A 15,312-nucleotide genomic window follows, 5' to 3' on the forward strand; every position below is an offset into this window, starting at 1 on the left:
TTAAACGTAAGCTTCTTCGAACGCCACTTCTTCAACCTAGACTCGCCCAGGCCGTGGTGTTTTGTGGAAGAGCCGCACTCCAGGGGCCGGAGAGCCGCACGTGGCTCGCGAGCCGCGGTTTGCCGACCGCTGCTGTAGAGCCATGAATGCCTGCCTCGTAAGTCTAGTGTTTGAAGAATTAAATGAGTTTCTGTGTGAAAATGCTCATAACTGCGCCTTGAATATTGTAAAAAAAAAAATGTTTTGATCATCAATTTTAGTTTTTAATTTTATTATTATTTTTTTAATGTTTTGTTTTTTTTTAAATATATTTTTATTGATTTCAGAGAGGAAGGCAGAGGGAGAGATAGATAGAAACATCAGTGATGAGAGAGAATCATGGATCGGCTGCCTCCTGCACACCCCACACTGGGGATGGAGCCCGCAACCCGGGCATGTGCCCTTGGCCGGAATCGAACCCAGGACCCTTCAGTCCGCCGGCTCTACTCATTGAGCCAAACCGGCTAGGGCTTTCATTTTATTATTGATTTTTTTTTATTTTTTAATATGTATTTTTATTGATTTCAGAGAAGGGGGAGGGAGAGAGAGAGAGGAAAAAAAAAACATCCATGATGAGAGCGAATCATGCATCAGCTGCCTCCTGCCCACCCCCTAATGGGGATCAAGCCCACAACTGGGCATGTGCCCTTGACCGGGAATCGAACCAGCAACCGTTTTTCGCACCAGGAAATGCCCAACCAACAGAGACACGGTGGCCAGGGTTTGATTTTAAATTTATACATAAAATTCAGACATTCCTCCAACTCCTTAAAATTCTTTTTTACATTTTAACATTGTAGCGTTATTCATGATGCGAATCATTTATTTTCCTAGTAGAGGCCCGGTGCACGAAATCCGTGCACGGGGGGCGGTGTGTCCCTCAGCCCAGCCTGCACCCTCTCCAATCTGGGACCCCTCGAGGGATGTCCGACTGCCCAACGGGATATGAACGTCCCTCTCACAATCCAGGACTGCTGGCTCCCAACTGCTCGCCCGCCTGCCTTCCTGATTGCCCCTAACCGCTTCTGCCTGCCAGCCTGATCACCCCCTAACTACTCCCTTGCCAGCCTGATTGATGCCTAACTGCTCCCCTGTCACCCTGTTTGCCCCTAACTGCCCTCCCCTGCAGGCCTGGATCCCCCCTAACTGCCCTCCCCTGCAGGCCTGGTCACCCCTAACTGCCCTCCCCTGCATGCCCGGTCACCCCCAACTGCCCTCCCCTGCCGGCCTGGTCCCTCCCAACTGCCCTCCCCCGCAGGCCTGGTCACCCCTAACTGCTCTCCCCTGCAGGCCTGGTCACCCCTAACTGCCCTCCCCTGCAGGCCTGGTCACCCCTACCTGTCCTCCCCTGCAGGCCTGGTCACCTTCAACTGCCCTCACCTGCAGGCCTGGTCCCTCCCAACTGCCCTCCCTTACAGGCCTGGTCCCCCCCCAATGCCCTCCCCTGCAGGCCTGGTCCCCCCTAAATGCCCTCCCCTGCAGGCCTGGTCCCTCCCAACTGCCCTCCCCTGCTAGCCATCTTGTGGTGGCCATCTTGTGTGTTGGAGTGATGGCCAATTTGCATATTACTCTTTTATTAGATAGGACTTAATTATATTATAAAATTTGTTGGATCCTCTGCACGTCGTTATTCCAGTGTTTGATGCATCCGATCGTGCTGTTATCTCTTTCCGCCGCCTTCTGCTTTTTCTCCTGGTTCTGTTGTGGGTTTCTGACTGTGACCTCGTAACTCCTGGACTTGATGGAAGATAAATCTTTTGTGCTCTGGCTTTTTTTGTTTTTGTTTTTTTATAAGTCAGCTCCTTTGCAGAAAATTGGGGTTTATCGGAGCCAGGTTTCCGGAGGTCTGAGCAACCTACAGCCATATTAGGTAAAACCGCGGAGCGTGGGGATTTTGCCGTGCACAGCTGGTGTGAATTTGGGTCAGAAGCCGGTATGCATCTTCCCGGATGCCCAAGGCAGGGCACGGGGTCGGCCTCAAAAGCAGCCACTCTCTGCTCTCCGCTGTTTCGGATTTTGCTGCTGTTGTGACCGATGGCTTCATGAGCTGGGGGCTTTTGGGGGGTTCGTGCTCCATCCTCATCTTGCGAGGGCCTGAGGCATTGTCCCTGTGACCTCACATTGATCTCCTCCTCTTGATCCTTTCCTCTCTTTCCTTTTATTTCACGTCTCGGGGATTTATCTTACATGGTCTCCCCGCAGAGTCCACGGATGGGTCGGAAGGGATGTTTTAAAAGGTTGCGTCTGACGTTCCTGCTTGCTTGATAGCAGAGGAGTTTTAACATATACAGTCGGTCGCATGGCTGGGGGCAGAATAGCTGATACTTGAGTCAAAATCTACTTAAACTAGAGGCCTGGTGCACGGAATTCAGCGCACGTCATAGTGAGCGATAGAACTCCCACTCTCCTGGTCGAACTCCTGTGGGGACACTGTGCATATTAGCCTTTTATATATATATATATATATATATATATATATATATATATATATATATATATGCACACACACACACACACACACACACATACACACTGAGTGGACAGATGATGATGATCTCTGAACGCATAACCATCTGCCCACTCAGTGTCTATTCTACAGAATAAAAGGCTCATATGCAAATGGTCCCCTCGACCAGGAGTTCGACCAGCAGGCAGGCCGGCCAACCGCCCATGTCCCCTCCCCCGGGCCAGGCTGGCCGGACCCCTCCCATGCACGAATTCATGCACCGGGCCTCTAATATATATATTAGAGGACCATATATATACTGAGTGGCCAGATTATTATGCGTTCAGAGATCATCATAATCTGGCCACTCAGTGTAGACTAGAGGCCTGGTGCACAAAATTCGTGCACTCGGTGGGGTCACTCAGCCCAGCCTGAGCCCTCTCACAGTCCAGGAGCCCTCAGACTGCAAGACTCCTGCGTTGAGTGTCTGCCTCCTGGTGGTCGGTGCGCATCAGAGCGACTGGTTGTTCTGCCGTCGGGCTAAATGCGAGAGGTCACAGGCCAGGCCGAGGGACCCCACCGGTGCACGATCGGGGCCGGGGAGGGACGCGGGAGGTGGGCCAGCTGGGGAGGGACCGCGGGAGGGCTCCAGGGCGTGTCCGGCCCGTCTCGCTCAGTCCCAATCGGCCAGACCCCAGCAGCAAGCTAACCTACCAGTTGGAGCATCTGCCCCCTGGTGGTCAGTGCACGTCATAGCGACTGGTCGACTGTCTGCCCCCTGGTGGTCAGTGCATGTCATAGCGAGCAGTTGAGTGGCCTTAGCATATCATTAGCATATTACGCTTTGATTGGTTGAAGGGCTGACCACATGACTGGCCACTTAGCATATTAGGCTTTTATAATATAGGATTGATTTCACAGAGGAAGGGAGAGGGAGAGAGAGAGAAATATCCATGATGAGACAGAATCATGGATCGGCTGCCTCCTGCACGCCCCCTATTGGGGACCAAGTGTGCAACCTGGGCATGTGCCCCGACCGGGAATCGAACCCTGACCACCTGGCTCATAGATTGACTCTCAACCGCTGAGCCACGCCGGCCGAGCAATTTTTTTTTTAATCCTTTAACGTGCATGCAGCTCACCTAGGCGTCTAGTTAAAATGCAATGAGGACACAGTGGGTGTGGACTGGGCCCTGAGGTTCTATATTCTAGAATGTTCCCAATGACGCTGATGTGGGCAGATAAGGACCCCATGTTGCATAGACCCGGGGTTCGCAGATGAGGATACGATAGCTGTGAAGGAGACTTTCCAAGAAAGAAGCGCTCAGACGTGATGGGACGGAGGCCATAACCGACCTCCACCTGTGAGCAGCACAGGCAGAGTCCATACAAGGAAATGGGCTGCCCGGCTGGTGTGGCTCAGTGGTGAGCGTCGACCTATGAACCAAGAGGTTACAGTTCGATTCCCAGTCAGGGCACATGCCCGGGTTGCAGTCTCGACCCCCAGTAGGTGGCATGCAGGAGGCAGCCGATCCATGGCTCTCTCTCATCATTGATGTTTCTCTCTCCCTCTCTCTCTCTCTCTGTCTCTCCCTCTCCCTTGTTCTCTCTGAAATTCACAAAATTATACTTAAAAAAAAAAAAAGAGCCGAAACCGGTTTGGCTCAGTGGATAGAGCGTTGGCCTGCAGACTGAAGGGTACCGGGTTCGATTCCGGTCAAGGGCATGTACCTTGGTTGGGGGCACATCCCCAGGTGGGGGGTGTGCAGGAGGCAGCTGATGGATGTTTCTCTCTCATCGATGTTTCTGGCTCTCTATCCCTCTTCCTTCCTCTCTGTAAAAGATCAATAAAATATGTTAAAAAAAAAAAAAAAAGGAATACCCTTCGGCATTCCATGTCATACCGGTTTGCCGGTGGTGAACTCCTTTAGCCTTTTCCTGCCTGGCCAGCTCTTTATCACACCTGGGATTCCAAACGAGAGCTTTGCTGGGTACAGGAATCTGACCGTTGTGCTAAGGACCACGATTCCGTTGTCTTCCTGCTCTAAAGGCCACGGCTCTTTGGACACAGAGTGGCAGGCAGGCCGTGACAGTAAGGAAAACAGCAAGGGATTCTGGAAAGAGCTGTAGTTAAGACGCGGCCACGTCCCGACCTTGTGCACTCAAAGAGCAGTGATGGGAAATGACAAGACGCATGTCAGGCGAGGGGCCTGCGGGCGGGAGGGCGGGCGGCCAGCCGGCTGAGTCAGCGCAGTCCTGTCAGCTCCCGGCGCTGGCGGCTAAAGAAGCGATGATGGGCGATGCCAGGCCTAATGGAGCTTGAAATACAGATGCATGGCAGGTTGTGGGGGGGTGGGGGGATGCGGGAGAAGGGACACATCTCACTCAGTCCATCCCTGTCCGCAGAGGGAATTAGGGCAACTGAGCAAAAGGTGTGAGCAGGTGCCAGCCAGTCTAGGGAGATACGGTTTTCTTCTTTTGCCACCAAATCGCCATTTCTCTTTCTTTTTTTAAAAAAAAATCTAGCCCTCACTGGTGTGGCTCAGTGGATAGAGCGTCGGCCTGCGGAATGAAGGGTCCCGGGTTCGATTCCGGTCAAGGGCATGCACCTTGGTTGCAGGCACATCCCCAGTAGGGGGCATGCAGGAGGCGGCTGATCGATGTTTCTCTCTCATGGATGTTTCTACCTCTCCCTCTCCCTTCCTCTCTGTAATAAAAAAAATCAATAAAATATATATATTTTAAAATCTCTATATATAAAAGCCTAAGTGACCGTTATGACCGAACAACCAGTGGCTATGACGCGCACTGACCACCAGGGGGGCAGACGCTCAATGCAGTAGCTGCCCCCTGGTGGTCAGTGCACTCCCACAGCCCCCCCCCCTCAGCCCCGCTGGCTGGCCAACCCCCCTCGGTCCCTCCCCCTGCTAGCCGGCCCCCCTATAGGCCATGATTGGGGGCACACCGTCCAATCTCCTGGGATCCCTACCCCCACCGATTGGCCCCCTGATAGCCTCGATTGCAGGCCAGGCCAAAGCACCCGACCCGGGCACGAATTTGTGCACCGGGCCTCTAGTAATACTAATAATAACTTTTATTGATTCCAGAGGGGAAGGGAGAGGGAAAGAGAGAGAGAGAAACATCCATGAGGAGAGAGAATCAAGGATCGGCTGCCTCCTGCACGCCCCCGACTGGAATCGATCCCTGACCTCCTGGTTCATAGGTCGATGCTCAACCACGGAGCCATGCCAGATAGGCCGATTTTATAATTCTTTTTATTTTTAAATATATTTTTATTGATTTCAGAGAGGAAGGGAGAGGGGAGAGAGAGAGAGAAACATCCATGATGAGAGAGAATCACGGATCGGCTGCCTCCTGCACGCCCCCTACTGGGGATGGAGCCCGCAACCCGGGCATGTGCCCTTGACCGGGAATCGAACCCTGACCTCCTGGTTCCTAGGTCGACGCTCAACCACTGAGCCACGCCAGCCGGGCCATTTCTCTTTCTTAAGGAGATATCATTGCAACTTTCTCCGGGGACGTCACGGCGCCTGGACGGTGTGCAGTTGTGGGGAGGCCGTGAATATAAGCGCATTTCGGCTCCTTGTCAAGCAGGGAGCGATGACAAAAGCTAGATCAGTGGGACTTCCCCCCAATACCCCTTCCCCCCGCCCAGGGCGGTGAATCCTGCTTCTGGAGTTGATGGCAATAGAATCGGGCCCCTTATTCATGCGGGATATATTTCAATTCCTCCTGGAGGATGCCCGAAGCCGTGGAGTGCCCAACCCTACCTATAGTGTTTTCCCTGCCCGGCCAGTGTGGCTCGGTGGTTGAGCGTCGACCTAGGAACCAGGAGGTCACGGTTCGATTCCCGGTCCGGGCACATGCCTGGGTTGTGGGCTTGATCCCCAGTAGGGGGCGTGCAGGAGGCAGATGGTCCATGATTCTCTCTCATCATTGACTAGAGGCCTGGTGCACGACATTTGTGAACTGGGGATGGGGGGGGGGTCCCTCAGCCCGGCCTGCACCCTCTAGCAGTCTGGGAACTCCGAGAGGTCCTTAGTGCTGCTGTGGAGGTGGCCGGTCATTGAGAGTGTGGCTGTCCTTTGTGGGCGTGGCCTATCCTTGTGGGTGTGGCCAATCCTTGACAGTGTGACTCTCCTTGGTGGGCGTGGTCCATCCTTGGTGGGCGTGGCCAATCCTTGATGATGTGGCTGTTCCTTGTGGGCGTGACCAATCATTTAGGGTGTGGCTGTCCTTTGTGGGCGTGGCCTATCCTTGTGCGTGTGGCCAATCATTGAGAGTGTGGCTGTCCTTTGTGGGCGTGGCCTATCCTTGTGGGCGTGGCCAATCACAGATGTGACTGTCCTTTGTGGGCGTGGCCTATCATTGTGGGCGTGGTCTATCGTTATGGGCGTGGCCTATCCTTGTGGGCATGGCCAGTCATAAAGATGTGACAGTTCCTTCATGGGCGTGGCCTATCCTTGTGGGCGTGGCCTATCCTTGTGGGTGTGGCCAATCATAGAGATGTGGCTGTTCCTTTGTGGGTGTGGCCTGCCTGTCCTTGTGGGCATGGCTGATCATTGAGGGCGTGGCCTATCATTGTGGGCGTGGCCTATCCTTGTGGGCGTGGCCTATCCTTGTGGGCGTGGCCTATCCTTGTGGGCGTGGCCTATCCTTGTGGGCGTGGCCTATCCTTGTGGGCGTGGCCGATCCTTGAGAGCATGGCTGTTCCTTGTGGGCGTGGCGTGATGGCTCTGTGCCTGGATGGCACAGCCGATGGGATTTGCAGAAGACGCAGCTTTGCAAGGTCACACTGGCCCGAGCCACGCATTGACGTCTGCTCGGTGCCGCGGTAATCCACGCGGTGGAGCAGAGACGTCCCGTGACTGCTGAGTGGAAGGACCGTGGCGTCCCTGGGGAGCAGGCTGGCTCATTTCGAGAACGCGGCCCCGTGTGCGCAACCTCCTACAAAAGGGCTTTGGTGACATCAGAGAGGGCTTAGCGAGGACAAGGCGAGGAGATTAAAGGGATCAATGGCATGCAGAGAGATGAAAGGGACTGGAGTTGATTAGCTCAGATTAAACAGCGACTAAACCAGAGAGACGTTTAGCTCCAGACAACTCCAGCAACTCAAGTTAAAGTCCTCTTTTCCAAGGGCAGGGAAAATGACCACGAAAACACGGATTATCAGGAAAGGATGATGAACGATTTCTGGAACGTGGCAATCTGTGCTTCACAAATGCAAAATATAGGCCTGGCTAGGCGAGGCTCAGTGATTGAGTGTCGACTTATGAACCAGGTGGTCATGGCTCAATTCCAGGTCAGGGCACATGCCCGGGTTGCGGGCTCCATCCCCAGTAGGGGGCGTGCAGGAGGCAGCCGATCCATGATTCTCTCTCATCATGGATGTTTCTATCTCTCCCTCTCCACTCCTCTCTGAAATAAAATATACACAGAGTGGCCAGATTGCAATGATCTCTGAATGCATAAAATTCTGGCCACTCCATGTCTATCCTATAGAATAAAAGGATAATATGCAACCCGTTATTATAATAACCGGCAACCCATTGTCGGGCTCCCTCCGCACGCAGGGAGTCTGAATCTGCATGCAATGAATTTTCCACGCTTTTGCTTAAGTCTGCTGGTCCGTGATTTCATTCTCGGTTTCGTGAGACACCACGTCAGGGAGTGAAACCGCGACTCGGCGTTCCAGTTATCAGCTTCAGTTATAGAGTGCGTTCCTGGCGCCATCCAGCCACCGACAGCCACAGGAACCGAAGCCACGATACAGTGGTTCACTGGCTGCCTCCATCTACAGCGGCCACTGTGTCCACTTCCTTCCTCTCGCCCCGGGGACCGAACCCGCAACCCGGCCATGTGCCCTTGACCGGGAATCGAACCCGGGACCCTTCTCCCCTCCCCATGAAAACTGCACCATGGCCGGGGTCCTTGTTCCGGCATTCAGAAGGGTTCAGCAATCTGGAGAAAGGCGGTGTGTAACTGAAGTAAGAATCCGGAGACGAAAGATAATTTTGAGAGGCATTTTGGGGGCGGGCAGAGGAGCGCGGATGAAGAAACCAAGTTCTCCTTGTCTCAGGACCCCTTGCTTTTTATTAACACAAATTGCCCTAAGGCAAGGTGGAGATAATACACTTCAAAGGGTAGGGTTAGGCACAGAATCCATTGTCAGAATGGGGAATGGCCTATGGCTGTTCAGGTGTTTGGCCAGCAGGAGGCAGTAACATGTAGATTGAGCCGAAACCGGTTTGGCTCAGTGGATAGAGCGTCGGCCTGCGGACTGAAGGGTCCCAGGTTCGATTCCAGTCAAGGGCATGTACCTTGGTTGCGGGCACATCCCCAGTGGGGGGTGTGCAAGAGGCAGCTGATCGATGTTTCTCTCTCATTGATGTTTCTAACTCTCTATCCCTCTCTCTTCCTCTCTGTAAAAAATCAATAAAATATATTAAAAAAAAAAAAAAACATGTAGATTGAGATGCCCTGAGCTGTCTGGCAGCGAACCATCAGTTTAATGCATCCTTTTCAGGTTTGGGGAAATGCCTTTAGCCATTCCCAAAAAGACGATAACCTATGTGACTCGGCCCTTGTGGAGTCCCCACGTTCCATCCGCCTTTTGATGAGATTCTTGCAACTACGACATGCTGGAACTGGCTTCTGGCGATTCCACAATTCCGCCTGGGACCCAGGGGCGGTGGGCCGGTGCTGGCCAAGCCCCATCAGAGACGGAAGATAAAACAAAACGTAAGCCACCATTTCCGTAGTGACAAGCACACGAAATGGGGATGGCTAGGCGTTTAAATATCCAAGAGAAATTCCCTCAGGAGCGTTGTCTTGAGGATCTGAGGGAAGGAGAATGAAGAGCCGTTGCTGGAAGACAGAACGGTAGATGAAAAACACGAGGGATGAAATGGGAAGGGCGTCTGAATATTTAAAATACCAATTGAGGTGTGGAAGTGTGTGCGTTGGATATTGTAAAAGGTGAATTGGAAGGTGAGACGTAGAAATTATCCTGTAGTTGAGATTTGTAAAAAATAAAATCCTGTATAATAAAAGGGTAATATGCAAATAGACTGGACAGCGGAACGACCGGTTGCGATGATGCGCACTGACCACCAGGGGGCAGGCGCTCAGTGCAGGAGCTGCCCCCTGGTGGTCAGTGCGCTCCCACAGGGGGAGCGCCGCTCAGCTGGAAGCCGGCTCAGAGCTGGCGAGAGCAGCGGTGATAGCTTAGGCCCATGGGGAACGGGCCTAAGCCGTCAGTCAGACATCCCCTTATGGCTCCCGGACGGCAAAAGGGCACAGGCTGGGCTGAGGGACCCTCCCCCACCTCAAGTGCACGAATGTCGTGCACCGGGACTCTAGTAATAACATAAAAGCCTATCTAATAAAAGAGTAATATGCAAATTGACCGTCACTCCAACACACAAGATGGCCGCCCTCATGTGGTCAAAGATGGCTGCCCCCATGTGAACACAAGATGGCCACCAAAAGATGGCCTGCAGGGGAGGGCAGTTGGGGGGGACCAGGCCTGCAGGGGAAGGCAGTTGGGGGCGACCAGGCCAGCAGGGGAGGACAGTTGGGGGTGATCAGGCCTGCAGGGGAGAGCAGTTGGAGGGGACCAGGCCTGCAGGGGAGGGCAGTTGGGGGGGACCAGGCCTGCAGGGAAGGGCAGTTGGGGGGGACCAGGCCTGCAGGGAAGGGCAATTGGGGGGACCCAGGCCTGCAGGGGAGGGCAGTTGGGGGCAACCAGGACTGCAGGGGAGGGCAGTTAGGGGTGACCAGGACTGCAGGGGAGGGCAGTTAGGGGGGGGACCAGGTCTGCAAGGGAGGGCAGTTAAGGGTGACCAGGCCTGCAGGGGAAGGCAGTTGGGGGGGACCAGGCCTGCAGGGAAGGGCAATTGGGGGCACCCAGGCCTGCAGGGGAGGGCAGTTGGGGGCAACCAGGACTGCAGGGGAGGGCAGTTGTGGGGGACCAGGCCTGCAAGGGAGGGCAGTTAAGGGTTACCGGGCCAGCAGGGGAGGGCATCAATGGGCAGTCGGGCATCCCTCGATGGGTCCCAGATTGGAGAGGGTGCAGGCTGGGCTGAGGGACACCCCGCCCCCCCCCCCATGCACAAATTTCGTACACTGGGCCTCTAGTAAAATAAAGTAAAATAAATAAAATAAAACAGAGAGGTGAGCTTGGTGAGCGGGAAGAGGCGTCGAGAGGGCATCTGGACAAGACTGTTGGAGTTTTATGGTGAGCCAGGCGGGATGAAGGACGACCCTGCATGCCGGTGATCTTTCTCTTTGATATAAACATTAACGAAAGAGACCCCGTGGGCTTTTCGACAGGAAAAATGGATTCCTGGGCGATGGCGCCCGGGAGGAAAAATAAGCAGGCCTTTCCTTGTGACAGGAAATTCCAACACGCAATATAGCGACAGATAAGATTACGAGGACAAATGATTATGATACTAGATTTCTTTCTTTTTTTAAAAAAAATATGTTTTTACTGATTTCAGAGAGGAAGGAGGGAGAGAAACATCCACGATGAGAGAGAATCGTGGCTCGGCTGCCTCCTGCATGCCCCCTGCTGGGGATGGAGCCTGCAACCCGGGCATAAGCCCGGCTTCTGGCTAACCTACCCCCCCACCCCCCGTGAGAGCGCGCTGACCATCAGGGGGGGGGGGTAGGTTAGCAACTGAGCTGGAAAGGGGATCTCAGGCCGAGTCCCCCACCTGGCAGGGTTTGATGGGGGACCTCAAGGCACGCCCCCTGTCCCTGGTCTGGGCTGGGCGACCTCAGGCCACGCCCCCCATCCTGGTGCCGGGCCGGAGACCTGAGGCCATGCCCCCTGGCCGGGTCTGGATCTAGCCCAATGGGGGAGAGGGGGCGGCCGGGCCTGGGTCTCACGCGATTTTGAGGCGCACGTGGGTGGGCGGGGGACTTGACTCTGGGTCCCGTGGCGTGCCCCAGACTCTGACAGGAGGAAGGTTTTCCTATCCATTTTGCTAGTTTTCTTTTTTTTTTTTTTTAATATATATTTTTATTGATTTCAGAGAGGAAGGAAGAGGGAGAGAAAGATAGAAACATCAATGATGAGAGAGAATCATTGATCGGCTGCCTCCTGCAGCATGTGCCCTTGACAGGAATCGAACCCGGGACCCTTCAGTCCTCAGGCTGACGATTTATCCACTGAGCCAAACCGGCTAGGGCGCATTTTGCTAGTTTTCTTTCATCTCTGGCACTTCTCTTATAGAGAAAGGGCAAACAGCAATATTAAATTATTTCCTCTAATCAATCCCCTTTTCATGTGCACGAATTTCGGGCCACGACGATCCTATGTAATAATCCTATGTAATAAAAGGCTCATAAGCCAATTGACTGAACAGAGGAAGGACCGGTCGCTATGCCATGCACTGACCACCAGGGGGCAGTGCGCTCCCACAGGGGGAACCCCCTGATCAGCCAGAAGCCGGGCTCGTGGCTGGCGAGCTCAGCAGCAGTAGCGGGCACCTCTCCCGCCTCCGTGGCAGAGCTATGGATGTCCGGTTGCCAGCTTAAGCCACGGGGAGCGGGCCTAAGCCATCGGTCGGACATCCCCCGAGGGGTCCCGGACTGCGAGAGGGCACAGGCCAGGCTGAGGGACATGCCCTCCCCCCGTCTGAGTGTATGAATTTCGTGCACCGAACCCCTAGTGTGAGATATAAAACTGAACCTCGTGGACAGAAATAGCTGTGTGGTGGTTGCCAGAGGGTAGGGGGTGGGGGGAGTCGAGGGTGAAGGGAGTCTTATATATGGTGATGGATGATGATCTGATTTGGGGTGATGGGCATCTACAGATCTTGTCCCAACAAAACCCACACTGGAAACCTATATGATTCGATCCACCCTGAATATCACCAGGAAATTGGCTGGTGTTACCCCAAATACATTTAATTTTCTTCTTCAAAAAAAATATATTTTATTGATTCTTTTACAGAGAGGAAGAGGGAGGGATAGAGAGAAACATCGATGAGAGAGAAACATCCATCCGCTGCCTCCTGCACGCCCCCCCCCCCCACCTGGGGATGTGCCCGCAACCAAGGTACATGCCCTTGACCGGGAATCGAACCCGGGACCCTCAGTCCGCAGGCCGACGCTCTATCCACTGAGCCACACCGGTCAGGGCCGTGGTCGGCAAACTGCGGCTCGCGAGCCACAGGCGGCTCTCTGGCCCCTGGAGGGTGGCTCTTCCACAAAACACCACGGCCCGGGCGAGTCTGTGTTGAAGACGTGGCGTTTGGAGAAGTTTAAGTTTAAAAAAATGTGGCTCTCCGAAGAAATTTCAATCGTTGTGCTGTTGATGTTTGGCTCTGTGGACTCACGAGGTTGCCGACCACTGGGCTAGGGCAATAAATTTAATTTTCAAAAAAAATGAATGAATAGTTACACGTGAAGGAACAGGCAGACGATATAGACAGGTGAGAAAAAAAAAAAAAAACAAAAAAAAACAAGAAAAAAATACAGAAATTTCCCATTTCAGACCGTACACGATTTTGCGTGTCATTTCATCGCCTTTCTCCTTCCCGGCATTTAAGGGAGAAAGACAAACCACGTTGGCAATGACGCACGGAAACTCGCTCGTCTTTCTTTTCCCGAAAAGGAAGCAAGGTGTCGTTCTGACAGAGGAGGCTGAGCCGAGGACGCTCGGGCTCCAGACACAGAGCGGGAACAGACGTGTGGGCGCTCAGGAATCCGTGTTTTCCCCGACAGGTGACACGGGACGGGGTCGGACACAAACAGGATTGCAGCCGACGGCCGGCCCCAATTAACAGGCTGACCTTTGCTGGTGGAATAAATATAAAACGAACACGGAATCTTGAATAAGAAAAAGAGACGTACATATGCCTGGCCCCCCCTCTCTCTCTCCCTCTCCCTTCCTCTCTGAAATCAATAAAAATATATTTTAAAAAATAAAAACAGCCCTAGCTGGTGTGGCTCAGTGGATAGAGCGTCGGCCTGCAGACTGAAGGGTCCCGGGTTCGATTCCGGTCAAGGGCATGGACCTTGGTTGCAGGCATGTCCCGGGAAGGGGGTGGCAGGAGGCGGCTGATGGATGTTTCTCTCTCATCGATGTTTCTAACTCTCTATCCCTCTCCCTTACTCTCTGTAAAAAATCAATAAAATATATTTTAAAAAAACAAACCCACTGCGTCATTCACGTAGGTACTTATTCTACCAATTTCATGTTTATAAAAACAGAGAATGTGTTCCTTGCCATATCGGTGACTGCAGCCACACAACAGGTCGTGAGATTGGACATTTCAAAGTCGCATTTTAAAATGTCTCTTGTTTTTCTAAATAATGAAACATGACAGCAGGTTGGGGTTTGCCTTTGATCTCAACACCAGAGGCCCCGTGCACGGATTCGTGCACCGGCGGGGTCCCTCGGCCTGGCCTGCGCCCTCTCGCAATCCAGGACCCCTCGGGGGATGTCGGAGAGCCGGTTTGGGCCAATCCCCCGAGGCCAGGCCGAGGGACCCCGCCGGTGCACGAATCCGTGCACCGGGCCTGTCGTCTGCATATAAGATCTTTGGTTAATCCCTTCCTGCCCTCCCCATTCCCCCTTCCCTCTGAGATTCATCAGTCTGTTCCATGTTTCCATGCCTGTGCGTTGAGCGTCTGCCCCCTGGTGGTCAGTGCGCGTCATAGCTACCCGTTGAACGATCACTTAGGCTTTTATATATATAGTTGTCCGTGTTGCTTTTGTAGCTCACAGATTTTTTTTTTTTGATTTTTTTGCTTCTCTGTGGGTCATTGTGGGTTTTTTTTTTTTTTCTGACAAACCGTCTAAAGATGGGATAATCCCTGTGAGGAAAGTATATGTGGGTGATTGTCGAAGAGCTGACTTTATTTCCTATCTCCACCGATGGCATCTCAGTCGTTGAGGGAGTTCCCTGTTGAAATGCCAGGTCATCCCCATCTCAGCTCCAGCGCGGCGTCAGCCATGGCGTGTTAGACTTCCCGGGGTTGTGTGTTTGCAGACGGCTGATGGTGCAAGAATCCGGACCGATTCAGACCTCACCGTGTTTCTAAAGGGTTTGAATGCTTGCTTCCTTTTTTATTTTATTTTTTTATTTTTTTTTTTGCACAATCCTACACACCTGACTTTTTACTTAAATTATTATTCCACTTACCGGCTGCGCAAGACGAGGCTGGCTCCAAGCTCAGCCACAGCTGTTATATCTCGGGATGAGGGGTCTATTACGTCATGAAGATAAGATCTCGGGAGGAGAGGGCTGAGACCGCTGGGATCATTTCACGGCCTCCCACCCCCCTCCCTTCCGAGCCCCGACAGGCCCACTTGGTATGCGAGCCGCGTGAATGGGGACGCTTCTCATGCAATTTGAGGCTCGAGCCACAGGACACAGGGACAAGGGCAGGGGGCGGACTCGGAGAGATGCTCACGGCTCTATTTGGAGGACAAAAGGTTCTTATACAGCAGCCCTGTTGACGTAAAATATGAATTTACGAAAATAAGATTAATCTTGCCAACCTCCTCGGCTGTAGTTAGGGCCGATAGAGGAATATAGAAGAACTAGAGGCAGGCCCGGTGCATGAAATTCGTGCATGGAGTGGGGGGGGGGTGTCCCTCAGCCCGGCCTGCACCCTCTCCAATCGGGGACATCCCTCTCATTATCCAGGACCACTGGCTCCTAACTGCTCACCTGCCTGCCTGCCTGATCGCCCCTAACCACTCTGCCTGCCCCAGATGACCCACCCCGGCCGGCCTTCTCACCCCCAACGGCCCCCCTTGCTGGCCTGATCTTCCCCAACTGACC

This window comes from Eptesicus fuscus, chromosome 1, assembly GCF_027574615.1.
Source record: "Eptesicus fuscus isolate TK198812 chromosome 1, DD_ASM_mEF_20220401, whole genome shotgun sequence".
NCBI lineage: Eukaryota > Metazoa > Chordata > Mammalia > Chiroptera > Vespertilionidae > Eptesicus > Eptesicus fuscus.